Source organism: Lissotriton helveticus, chromosome 2_1 (assembly GCF_964261635.1).
Source record: "Lissotriton helveticus chromosome 2_1, aLisHel1.1, whole genome shotgun sequence".
Classification (NCBI taxonomy): domain Eukaryota; kingdom Metazoa; phylum Chordata; class Amphibia; order Caudata; family Salamandridae; genus Lissotriton; species Lissotriton helveticus.
In genome coordinates, this window is record NC_136059.1 from 520,842,943 (window position 1) to 520,858,639 (window position 15,697).

At 50.4% G+C, this 15,697-nt stretch overlaps 1 protein-coding gene across 6 annotated transcripts in view; it reads left to right on the forward strand.

Annotated features, from left to right (window-relative positions):
* SREK1 (splicing regulatory glutamic acid and lysine rich protein 1) overlaps positions 1-15,697 on the forward strand; it is a 459,678-nt gene that overhangs the window by 233,714 nt on the left and 210,267 nt on the right. The gene's annotated exons all lie outside the window — the stretch shown is intronic.

The window sequence follows — 15,697 nt, forward strand, 5'->3', positions numbered from 1 at the left end:
CGACGGGGAATGATTCAGGCATGTGAATCTATGAAAGACACCAATACTGGAGAACCACAGATTACAGGTAAGTAACTATTGTTCTTATGCCACCCCTGGATTGACTAACTAAAACTGACACAACTGGCTGCACGACAGCTGGGGCAAGGTGGTGTACTCACCCTTTGCTTTAGATATAGTATACCTATATCTAACCCTAAAATGGACACACAGATCTCCTATCAGTCACTCCTATAGCAGGCCTTAACAATCCTGAAGGCAGAGTGCTTGGAATCGTGTGAGACGGTGCTCTAGCATGAGCTGAGCCTGTCTGCGGCTTTCGGGATCCATCCCTTAGCCGTTTCCATGATATCGCATACCATATACTCTTAAGTGCATTATAATCCTCGCGGTTATGTGCCAACTCTGGTATCGCTTTATCAAAACATGTCGAGTAAGGTGTCATACGAATTGGAATACTAACCCCTCGCCAATTCTGGCGACGGGGTTAGCATTCCACCCTTCTAGAGGGACACGACATGCCTGTAGCCTATAACCCGGTTAAAAGTCAGACAGAGCCTTAGCATCCACAAAATGGATGCTGCCACCGAGACACAAGTCCGCCCTCCTGCTGCTGGGAGTCCTCCCAGAGCAGGAGATAAGGACAAAGGGTTTCCTGCCAGGGGCGGTGCCAGCACCGTCCCAGACAGGGTTTTGTGTATTATAGGTAGGCAGGGCTTTAGAGGAAGGTGACTGCACGTGGCACCCCGGTGCTCACTGTGCATAGGCTGGCTGGAACCAGTTCCAGGGTCACTCCAGACCCTGTGCTGGGGAAAAGCCCGCCAAGGAAGTGGGTGTAACCACCCCCCTCCTAGTCCCACCCATAGGGCAGGACTTAGTCGCGTGCCAGCCCCTTTTTACAGGATAAAGGTAGAGACTGGCCCCCTTCCAAATCAGATCATCTTTGAATCCTGAAACTACTTTCTGCGAAAGGAACTCAAGACTTCTTCCTAAGATTTCTCCCTTGTGACTAAGGAGTAGTCACCCTGCATCCGCAGGCACCATCTAAGAACACTGCGGTCTGCTGTAAGTCCTTCCTCCGGAATCCGACTGCCCAGCTCGACGAGAACCGGCTTCCCTGGCACCTCTGACCTCTACCCACCTCTACAGCCCAGCTGAGAACCGTGGGTGCGACGAGACCTCAAGGGACCGGCCATCTGCAAGACTGCACGACTTCTTTCCAGCAAGCCCGCCGAGTAATCTACTGGTGAGTGCTTTGGGGTCCGAGAAGCCCCGACTCTGAGCAGCTCCAGCTCCGAAGTGCAGCCCCCCAGCATCTCCACGATCTGCGTGGGGCCCTTCTGCTTTCCGCTGCTCACCGCGTTGTTTGGCTACTAGCCCGTTGGCTTGTGGCCTTCCTGACGACGCCCGACGACATTTCTGCTGCTGGTCTGGTTGCTCCAGACTGGCCCTTGCTCCCTTCCCGAAGAGGAGCACCCTGGACCCTCCTGGTCCACTCAAGACGCCATTTTGAGTCCACCGCGTGGGCTTGAATTAGCCAAGGCTTGTTGCCCACTCCTGGGTAACTTCGACGCCAACGACTTCAACCTTCGTGGGACAGCTCGCACCTCCATCCTGGTCGCCGACAACGCCTCCTGGTCCGAGAGACTGCAGAGCCCAGCAGTGCCCACTCACCTGACTGCGGTGACTTCGCCCGGTGCCATCCTGGTGCCCACTTAATCACTGGCTAGTGATTCAAGAACTTGGTCCCCTCTGCTTTCAGGTTTTCTTCTTCCTTGATCCAGGCTTGGATCCATCGAACTTTTCTTCACTGGTCGCCTGCCAGCAACTTCTTCCTTCCAGGCTCCTGGTCCGGCAACGAGATCCCCGACGTCTTTTCAGACCTATGCAGCTGCAGCCCCTGGGCTAGGTAACTTCGGCACTCCGGTGTCCCAGCATAGCCTCACTATCCAAGGGTCAGGATCCACTGTCGTTTTCTTCCTACCAGGTCGGGTTCGCCCGTGAACACTAACTTTGTGAATTCTAGCTTCCATAGACTTTGTCCCGCATCCCGCGTGAGAGTGCACACTCTGCACCCGAGTCCCCTAGGCCTCCTAGTAGTAATCTAACGATTCCCTAGTCCAGTCCTAGCGATTCCAAAGCCTATTAGAACTGTTACTTACCTGCTAGTAATTCGCATTCCACTTTTAGCGTATATGGTTTTTCGTGCCCCTCGGGCATTTGTGTAACGTGCTAACTTAAAAGTATTTTCGTAAGAGTTTTGTTGTGTGCTTAGCTCCCTCTCTCATAAAGAGCCAGGGTAGTCTTGTTATAAATAAATACACTGTTTATTTTCATAACAACTTGTGTGGTGTCCTTTCACTGGGTGTTCAAGGGGTAATGTGATGGTAAAACAGCTGGCTTAACACGCCCTCTAGAGTCTTAGCCTTAGACTGCTCGTATCCATGCTACTAGGATAGCTGGTCTATAAGGTTGACTTACAACCAATCATCAATAAGGGTTGTTTGGACTGATATATAGTGGTCACTAGAATAGTGAGCACTGCACATCAGGCCAACTTCTCACATCGCTTTATCAAAACATGTCGAGTAAGGTGTCATACGAATTGGAATACTAACCCCTTGCCAATTCTGGCGACGGGGTTAGCATTCCACCCTTCTAGAGGGACACGGCATGTATGTAACCCCTAACCCCGGTTAAAGTCAGACAGAGCCTTAGCATCCACAAAATGGATGCTGCCACCGAGACACAAGTCTGCCCTCCTGCTGCTGGGAGTCCTCCCAGAGCAGGAGATAAGGACAAAGGGTTTCCTGCCAGGGGCGGTGCCAGCACCGTCCCAGACAGGATTTTGTGTATTGTAGGTAGGCAGGGCTTCAGAGGAAGGTGACTGCACGTGGCCCCCCTGGTGCTCACTGTGCATAGGCTGGCTTGAACCAGTTCCAGGGACACTCCAGACCCTGTGCTGGGGAAAAGCCCGCCAAGGAAGTGGGTGTAACCACCCCCCTCCTGGTCCCACCCATAGGGCAGGACCTAGTCGCGTGCCAGCCCCCTTTTCCCAGATAAAGGTAGGGACTGGCCCCCTTCCAAAACAGATCATCTTTGAATCCTGAAACTACTTTCTACGAAAGGAACTCAAGACTTCTTCCTAAGATTTCTCCCTTGTGGCTAAGGAGTAGTCACCCTGCATCCGCAGGCACCATCAAGAACACTGCGGTCTGCTGCACGTCCTTCCTCCGGAATCCGACTGCCCAGCTCGACGAGAACCGGCTTCCCTGGCACCTCTGACCTCTACCCACCTCTACAGCCAAGCTGAGAACCGTGGGTACGACAAGACCTCGAGGGACCGGCCATCTTCAAGACTGCACGACTTCTGCACAGCAAGCCCGCCGAGTAATTTCCTGGTGAGTGCTTTGTGGTCCGAGAAGCCCCGACCCTGAGCAGCTCCAGCACCGAAGAGCAGCCCCCCAGCATCTCCACGATCGGCGTGGGGCCCTTCTGCTTTCTGCTGCTCACCGCGTTGTTTGGCTACTAGCCCGCTGGCTTGTGGCCTTCTGAACGACGCCCGACGACATCACTGCTGCTGGTTTGGTTGCTCCAGACTGGCCCTTGCTCCCTTCCCGAAGAGGAGCACCCCGGACCCTCCTGGTCCACTCAAGACGCCATTTTGAGTCCACCGCGTGGGCTTGAATTAGCCAAGGCTTGTTGCCCAATCCTGGGTAACTTCGACGCCGACAGCTTCATCCATCGTGGGACAGCTCGCCTCTCCATCCTGGTCGCCGACAACGCCTCCTGGTCCGTGAGATCTGCAGAGCCAGCGTCGCCCACTCACCTAGTCGAGGTGACTACCATCCGGTGCCCTCCTGGTGCCCACTGACTACTGGCTAGTAGTCATGAACTTGGTCCCCTCTGCTTTCAGGTGTCATCCATCTTCCAGATCCAGGCTTGGATCAACTCGAACTCTCTTCACTGGTCGCCTGCCAGCATCTTTCTTCCAGGCTCCTGGTTCGTCTACGAGGATTCCCGACGTCTTTTGAGACCTATGCAGCTGCAGCCCCTGGGCTAGGTAACTTCGGCATTTCGGTGCCCCAGCATAGCCTCACTATCCAAGGGTCAGGATCCACTGTCGTTTTCTTCCTACCAGGTCGGGTTCGCCCGTAAACACTAACTTTAACTTTACTAGCTTCCATAGACTTTGTCCCGCATCCCGCGTGAGAGTGCACACCCCTGGGCCTCCTAGAAGTAATCTAACGATTCCCTAGTCAAGTCCTAGCGATTCCAAAGCCTATTAGTACTGTACTTACCTGCTAGTAATTTCGCATTCCACTTTCAGAGTATATGGTTTTTCGTGCCCCTCGGGCATTTGTGTATACCGTGCTAACTTAAGTATTTTCGTAAGAGTTTTGTTGTGTGCCTAGCACCCTGTCCTCATAAAGAGTACAGGGCTGTTGTGATTCTAATAAATACACTGTTTATTTTCATAACACTTGTGTGGTGTCCTTTCACTGGATGTTCAAGGGGTAATGTGATGGTAAAACAGCTGGCTTAACACGCCCTCTAGAGTCTTAGCCTTAGACTGCTCGTATCCATGCTACTAGGATAGCTGGTCTATAAGGTTGACTTACAACCAATCATCAATAAGGGTTGTTTGGACTGATATATAGTGATCACGAGCACATCAGGCCAACTTCTCACATTGGTGAGCAGCGGTTGGGATTTGAGCTTGCTGTTGTTTTACCACACATATCCTAAGAATATCTTGTGAAAGATCACATAAGTACTAAAGGTACATATAACTTAGCTTAGAATACTCTGAGTTCTACTGAACCAGCTGTTGTAGCTCCTAGGGCCTAGCACACCCTAAACTACAACTCTAGCAAGGGATCAGTAGGCAAACATATAGTGTAGGTAAGTGCACCACTTACACCTCACTAGAAAAGCATGTCTAACCATGGAGAGTCCACTGAGACTCCCCTGGTAAATGTTGACCCTCCACAGGGCACGTCCAGATATGCAGCTCTCAGTTTCCAGGAGATGAGACAGATCTGTGTCTCCAGGAAACTGAAGCAGGGGTCTAACCCCACCACTCCCTTTCTGATAGGTCTCTTAGAGACATATGATGCCAGAAAGATTTCTCAGTTACATGAGAATATGCCAGCCTTAGAGGGAACCTCTGGGGATCCAGACCTCCCCAACACTGCTACTGCAGTTGAGGAGGAGGATCAAGAGGAACTCTCTGGGGATGAGGTAGACAAAGGTCTTGAGGTAGTCAGAAGGCTAACCAGGGCCAACTTAGACTTACTTGGGCTAGGATCTGGGGGACCCCCAGTACTAACCCTAAGTGGGCCTAACCTTGGAGTTAGGAGAGAGAGATCTCTTTCTAGGGACTCCAATAGATCTCTGCACTTTAATGCCTCTTCCCAGAGGAGAAGGAATCCTCCACAGAGGAGATTTACTTCCCCTCAGAGAATGGAGCATGAAGCTAGGATGAGACAAGCTGAACTGAGGATTGAAAGGGAAGACCTTGCCCTGGCCAAAGAGAAGCTTGCCTTTGCTAGAGAGCAGCAGATGAGTGGGCTAGCTCCCACTGGTGGCAGCAATCTCCCAAGAGATAGAGAGAAGGGTTTAGATACTAAACACCTAAATAAAATAGTGCCCCCGTTTAAGCAAGGGGATGATATCCAGAAATGGATGGCTGCTCTGGAGAGGGCCTGCACTGTGCAGTGCATTCCCCAGAGTCAGTGGGCAGCTATACTGTGGCTCTCCTTTGATGGTAAAGGTAGAGATAAGCTCCTCACTAAAAGAGTGGAGGATGCTAACAATTACCAGGTCCTGAAGAATACACTGGTTGATGGGTTTGGTTTAACCACTGAGCAGTACAGGTTGCTGTTCAGAGACACCCAGAAAACACAGTCTCAGGACTGGTCTGACTTTGTGGATTGTGCCACTAAGGCTTTGGAGGGCTGGTTGCTGGGTAGCAAGGTTACAGATTACACAGGATTGTATAATCTAATGATGAGAGAACACATTTTAAACAATTGTCAGAACCAGTTGTTGCACCAGCACCTTGTTGATTCAGATCTGATCTCTCCCCAAGAATTGGGAAAGAAGGCAGACAAATGGGTCAGGACAAGGATCAAACAGAACCAGAACCAGAACCAGGGTGGTCAGAAGAAAGCAGACCAGAAGGGTAATGTTAAGAATGAACAAAATGACCAGAAGTCTTCACCAGGTCCCCAACAAACCAAAGAGGGTGGGGGTCAGGCTTCCCAGAAGAAGAAGACTCAAGAAGGCCAGTCCAAAAGGTGGTGCCAGTACTGCAAAAGTAAATCTCACTGGTTTAGTGAGTGCACCAAAAGAGGAGGACAAACTCCTGCCACTACAGCCCCTAAGGCAACTGCACCCCCTAGTACAGTCAGTAGTGGTAGTGTACCTCCCAAGGCATTAGTTGGGTTAACCTTGGGTCCTGAGGGGTCTGACAACTTAGTTGGCACACTCACTCAGGCTGTCCTTGTCTGTAAAGGGGATATAGATATGTCCCCTGAGATAAGTCCCAATACTTTGGGCAAATACAGGCAGACACCTTTGATTAATGGCAAAATGGCTCAGGCCTATAGGGACACTTGTGCCAGTGTCACCATGGTGACACCTAACTTTGTGGACCCTGGACAGATCATGCCAGGTACTGATTTCCTGGTGACCAATGCCAGCAATGTCACTACTAGTCATAGTGTGGCAATTGTGGCTTTCTCCTGGGGTGGAGTGAAGGGACAAAAGAAAGTTGTAGTCAGTTCAGACCTCCCAGTTGATTGTTTGTTGGGCAATGATTTGGAGTCATCACAATGGTCAGAAGTGGAGCAGAGGACTCACATGGAAATGTTAGGCTTGCCAGCACATGTGCTTGCTGTGACTAGGGCACAGGCCAGAAGATGCCCCACTGAACAGGTGCTGGATCCTGAAATTATGGACCAGACACCTCCCAAGAAGAGCAGTAGGGTTAAGGCTTTGCCTTCCCCCTTGCCCCAGGTTGAGGATCAAGTCTCTGAGGAGGCTGATCTAAGAGAACTGAGGGAAACTGAGCCTAAAGAGCTTGAACTTGATCAAGTTGAGTTTCTGGGCTCAGGGGGACCCTCCAGAGCAGACCTGGGGAAGGAACAGTTAAACTGCCCTTCCCTTGAACCCCTCAGACAGCAGGCTGCTACTGAGGCTGCAGGGAATGCCACAGGTGCCCACAGGGTATACTGGGAAGATGGACTCCTGTACTCTGAGTCAAGAGACCCCAAGCCTGGTGCAACCAGGAGGCTGGTCATCCCCTTGTCTCTGAGAGGTTTCCTTCTCACCTTGGCCCATGAGATTCCCCTTGCAGGTCATTTAGGTCAGACAAAGACTTGGGACAGGCTTGTCTCACACTTTCACTGGCCCCACATGAATGAGAATACCAAGGAGTTTTGTCGCTCCTGTGTCACTTGCCAAGCCAGTGGTAAGTCAGGTGGCACAACACAGGCCCCCCTCATACCACTACCTGTGGTGGGGGTTCCCTTTGAAAGAGTGGGGATTGACATTGTTGGTCCAATGGAACCCCAGACAGCATCAGGGCACAAGTTTATACTGGTGGTGGTGGATCATGCCACCAGGTATCCTGAAGCTATTCCCCTTAGGACCACTACAGCACCTGTAGTGGCAAGAGCCCTAGTTGGAGTGTTCTCCAGAGTGGGTTTCCCTAAGGAGGTCGTTTCTGACAGAGGTACAAACTTCATGTCAGGATATCTGACTGCAATGTGGAAGGAGTGTGGTGTGAACTACAAGTTCACCACACCCTACCACCCACAATGCAATGGGCTTGTTGAGAGATTCAACAGGACCCTGAAAGGGATGATTCATGGACTACCTGAAACTCTTAGGAGAAGATGGGATGTCCTGATCCCCTGCCTCTTCTTTGCTTACAGAGAGGTCCCACAGAAGGGGGTTGGCTACAGCCCTTTTGAGCTTCTGTATGGGCATCCTGTGAGAGGACCCCTGTGTTTGGTGAAGGAAGGATGGGAGAGACCTCTCAAAAAGCCTGCAACCAACATAGTGGACTATGTACTTGGTCTCCGCTCCAGGATGGCTGAGTATATGGAAAAGGCATCTAAAAACCTTGAGGCCAGCCAAGAACTTCAGAAAGCTTGGCATGACCAAAAGGCTGTTCTGACTGTGTACCAGCCAGGACAGAAGGTGTGGGTGCTGGAGCCAGTGGCCCCAGCAGCTCTGAAAGACAAATGGTCTGGGCCCCACACCATCATTGAGCAAAAGGGAGAGGTTACCTATTTGGTGGACCTTGGAACTCCCAGGAGCCCTCTCAGAGTGCTCCATGTTAACAGGCTCAAGGCATATGTTGACAGGAAGGACATGAGCTTGCTCATGGCCACAGATGAGGGACAGGAGGAAGAGAGTGACCCTCTCCCAGACCTGCTCACTCAGAACCCTGATGATGGATCAGTTGATGGTGTTGTCTTTTGTGGCAGCCTCACTGAACATCAGCAACAGGATTGCAGGCAAGTTCTGCAATCCTTCAGACATATGTTCTCTCTGACACCCAGCCAAACTGATTGGTGTACCCATGATGTTGACACTGGGGACAGTCTGCCTGTCAAGAGTAAAATCTACAGACAGCCTGATCATGTTAGAGACTGCATCAAAACAGAAGTGCAGAAAATGTTGGAGCGGGGAGTCATTGAGCCCTCAGATAGCCCTTGGGCTAGCCCAGTAGTTCTAGTGCCAAAGCCTCACACCCAGGGTGGTAAGAGAGAGATGAGGTTTTGCGTAGACTACAGAGGCCTCAATGCAGTCACTAAGACTGATGCCCACCCAATTCCAAGAGCAGATGAACTTATAGATAAATTGGCTTCTGCCAAATTCTTAAGTACATTTGATTTGACAGCTGGGTATTGGCAGATCAGGTTAGCTGAGGAAGCCAAACCCAAGACAGCATTTTCTACCCCTGGTGGGCATTATCAGTTTGTGGTAATGCCCTTTGGTTTGAAAAATGCACCTGCCACCTTCCAAAGGTTGGTGAATCAAGTCCTCACTGGGCTGGATGACTTCTGTGCAGCATATCTTGATGATATTGCTGTCTTTAGCTCCACCTGGGAGAATCACCTGGTCCACCTGAGGAAAGTGTTAGAGGCTCTGCAAAAGGCAGGCCTCACTATCAAGGCCACAAAGTGCCAGATAGGGCAGACACAGGTTGTATACCTGGGCCACCTTGTGGGTGGAGGCCAGGTTCAGCCACTGGAGAGTAAGATACAGGCCATCAAGGACTGGACTCCTCCAATCACCCAGACTCAAGTTCGAGCTTTCTTGGGCCTGACTGGGTACTATAGGAAGTTTGTCAGAAATTATGGGTCCATAGTGACCCCTCTTAATGACCTGACAAGCAGAAAGATGCCAAAGAAAGTTCAGTGGACAGCAAGCTGTCAGAAAGCATTCAATGACCTAAAGCAGGCCATGTGCACAGCACCTATCCTAAAGAGTCCAGATTACTCCAAGCCATTCATTGTCCAAACAGATGCTTCTGAGTTGGGTGTGGGGGCTGTTCTGTCTCAACTGAATTTTGATGGTAATGATCAGCCTATTGCTTTCATTAGTAGGAGGTTGACACCCAGAGAGAAAAATTGGTCAGCTATTGAGAGGGAGGCCTTTGCTGTGGTCTGGGCCCTGAAGAAGCTGAGGGCCTACTTGTTTGGCACTCACTTCACCATTCAGACAGACCATAAGCCCCTCTTGTGGCTAAATCAGATGAAGGGTGAAAACCCCAAACTGCTTAGGTGGTCCATTTCCCTACAGGGGATGGATTTTACAGTGGAGCATAGACCTGGTACTGATCACAGCAATGCTGATGGGCTCTCCAGGTATTTCCACTTAGAGCAAGAAGACTCACCTGGTCAAGGTTAGTATATTGTCCCAAAGTTTGGGGGGGGGGGGTCATGTAGGAGAGTAGGGTCTGCAATCCTATGATCACCCAGATTTTTGCTTTTTGCTGCACTGGTTTACGACTTTCCCTGGCTGTGGGCCTGCTAATCAGACCCACAGCCTAGCTGTTCTCTCTATCCAAATTGTACTCAGGTACTGAATTGGCCCTGGGCCCTCTCCAAGTCCCTGTACCCAGGGCTGAGGTGCACCCAGAAGTCTCCCAGGGGCTGAAGCATGTATTGTGCCACCCCTGGACTGACTAACTAAACTGACACAACTGGCTGCACGACAGCTGGGGCAAGGTGGTGTACTCACCCTTTGCTTTAGATATAGTATGCCTATATCTAACCCTAAAATGGACACACAGATCTCCTATCAGTCACTCCTATGGCAGGCCTTAACAATCCTGAAGGCAGAGTGCTTGGAATCGTGTGAGATGGTGCTCTGGCATGAGCTGAGCCTGTCTGCGGCTTTCGGGATCTATCCCTTAGCCGTTTCCATGATATCGCATACCATATACTCTTAAGTGCATTATAATCCTCGCGGTTATATGCCAACTCTGTTATCGCTTTATCAAAACATGTCGAGTAAGGTGTCATACGAATTGGAATACCAACCCCTTGCCAATTCTGGCGACGGGGTTAGCATTCCACCCTTCTAGAGGGACACGGCATGTATGTAACCCCTAACCCCGGTTAAAGTCAGACAGAGCCTTAGCATCCACAAAATGGATGCTGCCACCGAGACACAAGTCTGCCCTCCTGCTGCTGGGAGTCCTCCCAGAGCAGGAGATAAGGACAAAGGGTTTCCTGCCAGGGGCGGTGCCAGCACCGTCCCAGGCAGGATTTTGTGTATTGTAGGTAGGCAGGGCTTCAGAGGAAGGTGACTGCACGTGGCACCCCGGTGCTCACTGTGCATAGGCTGGCTTGAACCAGTTCCAGGGACACTCCAGACCCTGTGCTGGGGAAAAGCCCGCCAAGGAAGTGGGTGTAACCACCCCCCTCCTGGTCCCACCCATAGGGCAGGACCTAGTCGCGTGCCAGCCCCCTTTTCCCAGATAAAGGTAGGGACTGGCCCCCTTCCAAAACAGATAATCTTTGAATCCTGAAACTACTTTCTACGAAAGGAACTCAAGACTTCTTCCTAAGATTTCTCCCTTGTGGCTAAGGAGTAGTCACCCTGCATCCGCAGGCACCATCAAGAACACTGCGGTCTGCTGCACGTCCTTCCTCCGGAATCTGACTGCCCAGCTCGACGAGAACCGGCTTCCCTGGCACCTCTGACCTCTACCCACCACTACAGCCAAGCTGAGAACCGTGGGTGCGACGAGACCTCGAGAGACCGGCCATCTTCAAGACTGCACGACTTCTGCACAGCAAGCCCGCCGAGTAATTTCCTGGTGAGTGCTTTGGGGTCCGAGAAGCCCCGACCCTGAGCAGCTCCAGCACCGAAGAGCAGCCCCCCAGCATCTCCACGATCGGCGTGGGGCCCTTCTGCTTTCTGCTGCTCACCGCGTTGTTTGGCTACTAGCCCGCTGGCTTGTGGCCTTCTGAACGACGCCCGACGACATCACTGCTGCTGGTCTGGTTGCTCCAGACTGGCCCTTGCTCCCTTCCCGAAGAGGAGCACCCCGGACCCTCCTGGTCCACTCAAGACGCCATTTTGAGTCCACCGCGTGGGCTTGAATTAGCCAAGGCTTGTTGCCCAATCCTGGGTAACTTCGACGCCGACAGCTTCATCCATCGTGGGACAGCTCGCCTCTCCATCCTGGTCGCCGACAACGCCTCCTGGTCCGTGAGATCTGCAGAGCCAGCGTCGCCCACTCACCTAGTCGAGGTGACTACCATCCAGTGCCCTCCTGGTGCCCACTGACTACTGGCTAGTAGTCATGAACTTGGTCCCCTCTGCTTTCAGGTGTCATCCATCTTCCAGATCCAGGCTTGGATCAACTCGAACTCTCTTCACTGGTCGCCTGCCAGCATCTTTCTTCCAGGCTCCTGGTTCGTCTACGAGGATTCCCGACGTCTTTTGAGACCTATGCAGCTGCAGCCCCTGGGCTAGGTAACTTCGGCATTTCGGTGCCCCAGCATAGCCTTACTATCCAAGGGTCAGGATCCACTGTCGTTTTCTTCCTACCAGGTCGGGTTCGCCCGTAAACACTAACTTTAACTTTACTAGCTTCCATAGACTTTGTCCCGCATCCCGCGTGAGAGTGCACACTCTGCACCCGAGTCCCCTGGGCCTCCTAGAAGTAATCTAACGATTCCCTAGTCAAGTCCTAGCGATTCCAAAGCCTATTAGTACTGTACTTACCTGCTAGTAATTTCGCATTCCGCTTTCAGAGTATATGGTTTTTCGTGCCCCTCGGGCATTTGTGTATACCGTGCTAACTTAAGTATTTTCGTAAGAGTTTTGTTGTGTGCCTAGCACCCTGTCCTCATAAAGAGTACAGGGCTGTTGTGATTCTAATAAATACACTGTTTATTTTCATAACACTTGTGTGGTGTCCTTTCACTGGATGTTCAAGGGGTAATGTGATGGTAAAACAGCTGGCTTAACACGCCCTCTAGAGTCTTAGCCTTAGACTGCTCGTATCCATGCTACTAGGATAGCTGGTCTATAAGGTTGACTTACAACCAATCATCAATAAGGGTTGTTTGGACTGATATATAGTGATCACTAGAATAGTGAGCACTGCACATCAGGCCAACTTCTCACATCGACCTACTAGTAGTACATCTCCCAGGGAAGGACAATGTGGTAGCAGACGTCAGCATCCCACAAATGGGAGATCAACCAACAAGAAATACAAAAAGTATTCCGGAAGTGGAGGACACCGCAAATAGACCTATTTGCAACACACCAAAATGCAAAATGCCAACACTTCACATCCAGATCACCAGACCATCAATCACAAGGGAGCGCGCTATGGATAAGTTGGTTAAAGACATTTGCATACCTTTTCTCCTGATACCACTGATACACAGGGTACTCGGCGAATGCAGGATCAGCAACATGTTGCTAATACTAATAGCACCTCAGTGGGCCAGACAGTCCTGGTTCTCACAAATAGTGGAAATGGTGCAAGCACCAGCACACAGATTCCCAAGAAGAAGGGACCTGTTAACTATGCAGAATGGAAGGGTGCCTCAGCTTAGCTGCATGGCTCCTGAAGACCTAGAATTTGCACACCTCAAACTACCGGCAAGCACAATGGCAGTGCTCAGGGAGGCGAGAAGACTTACAGTGCTACGTAGCAAAGTGGAAAAGATTCTCCAAATGGTGCATTAGGTAGAAACTGCAAAGGATAATCACAAGGGAATCAACAGTACTAAAATACTTAACACATCTACTACAACGTACACTAAGCTACACATCCCTAAGGGTGCACTTAGCGGCGAAGTGGCTTACAGAAGAGGAGAAACAGAGAAAAGTCTCTTCACCTCACAAGTAGTAAAAAGATTTCTAGAAGGAGCAAAGAGAATTGCACCTCCAAACAGGATGCTGGCACCAGCATGGAACCGCAACGTAGTGCTAACTCAATTGAATAAGGCACCATTTGAGCCTATTCACAGGACTACACTGCACTTGCTCACGCTAAAGACCGCCTTCTTAGCGGTTATCACATCACTACGAAGAGTAAGTGAATTGCAAGCGCTAACACTTCAAGTGCCCTACCTGCAAATACACAATGACAGTATTGTAATGAGAACAGACACACACTTCTTGCCAAAAGTAGTGTGTCGGAGGGATGGGCGGAAATGGAAACTAGGAGGCTTGATTGGGGGTTGAATGGTGATTTATTGAAAGTACAGAACAGAAGATATGGTGGTTGGGATGAAGGTTCCGGTGGTTGGTCAGGTGACTGTGATGGATTGTCAGGTGGTTGTGGGATGGATCACCTTTCCCAGTCGCTTTTCTCTCCTTTCTTGGTCCAGGTTTGGGGATGGCCGCCCCGGAAGGCTGAAGGCTAAAAAAAAAAAAAGGAAATAGCGGTCAGTGGACTGTCAGGTTCAATTAGTTTTACCGTCACCACACCCGAAGTATTTCAGATTGTAAAAGAGAAATTAAGAAAATGACAACAAAGGAAAGATGCCTGTAACTTCTCCTTGACTTGGTTTCTCCTCAGCTGGGAAATAGTTATTTTACACTAGAAAGGAATAGGGGCGGCTCAGTCCTACTTGGATTTCCCGTTTCTAGGACCGCCGTATGTGGTCTCTTCAAGAGATGCCTCTTAAGTTTCAACAGAAAATACCACAGCATATACTAAGTTTCAACAGAAAATGCCACAGCGTATACGTTCCTACAAAAATGTGAAGGCAAGGGAATTGGGTTTGGTGCTAGGAGCTACGGGCCTATCAGAGGCAGTGCACACGAAGTAAACAAATATTGTGCCCCGGCAAGGCACTCACCGCGTCTGCCGCAACTCTCCAGAGTTGCGGCGGCCTTTCAGCAACCTCTGGGGGCGTCTACCAGTCCTCGGACCAGTTCTCCACGTCCTCCCCGTCAGCGTCGTCTTCCGTCGTCATCCTTTGGAGCTTCTCCTCGACCTGTTGATATGTCGTCTCCCCCTTCGCGGCGTCTTCCGGGTTCTTGCTCCCTGTCTTCTCAGTCCACTCCCATAAAGTGTGTTGTCCTGCCTCCTCCGGTGAGCTCCTCCTCTCCCATTGGTTAGCCTGCCCTTCCTTCTCCTCAGCTTCCTGTAGAGATGAGGGAGGGTTTAAGGGTAACTCCTTGGGCCCCAGGTTGTCGTGTGGAAACAACGCGGTTGATATAGGTGAGGCTCTCGTCCTCCTGCACCTTTTCACATGGTGTCACGGTTCCACATCAATCAAACAATCCAAATACCTAGTTTTTTCCAAAAAACAGCCACAACCACAAAAAGAGTGCTACACGCACTGGACTCCAGGAGGGCAGTAATTCACTATATAGAAAGGACAAAGGAGTGCAGAAAGACAAAGCAGTTCTTTGTTTCCTTTGCCAGCAGTTTTTTGGGACGACCAGTTACCAAAAATACCATTGCACGGTGGATTGCACAAACCATAAAGCTCTGCCCCAAACAAGCATGACAACTGTTACAAGGAGCAGCTCATGCTCCCTCAACAAGGAAGTAAAGGAGATACAGTTGCGTTTCTTGCGAACACACCAATTCAAGACATTTGCCAAGCTGCAACATGGACTTCAGTGCACACGTTCACTAAGCACTACTGTGTAGACATCCAAATGAACAAGGAAGCGCAAGTGGGACAGAAGGTCTTACAACACATATTCAGTAACCAGAGCTCATCTTCCACCCAGCCACCACAATAAGGACAAACCGCTACAAAGTCAATGCACAGCATAGTGAATCCAGACAGATTCACGCTGCAAAATGTATAGTTTCTTACCTGTCTGTGTAATTTTGCAGCTTGAAGACATTCTGGATTCAATAGCGAACCCACCCTCCTCCGCCAGAAAGACTAGCCAGGAGGTAAGGGATTAAAACGGTCTCAGGCTTTACAAGATTAAAGGAGAAACAAAAGTAACACAAGACAAGAAAAAAGAATCCCAAGATGGCTACCAAAGGTAGGAAATACTTCAATTCCGGACCCAACCATTAGATGGCCGAATAATGCACAGCATAGTGAATCCAGAAAGTCTTCACGCTGCAAAACTACACCTACAGGTAAGAAACTATACGTTTGCCCTAGGTTCCTGCCAACCAGGTACCAAGGGCCTATGTTCTTTTCCTAAAACTGTACTGTCGCAA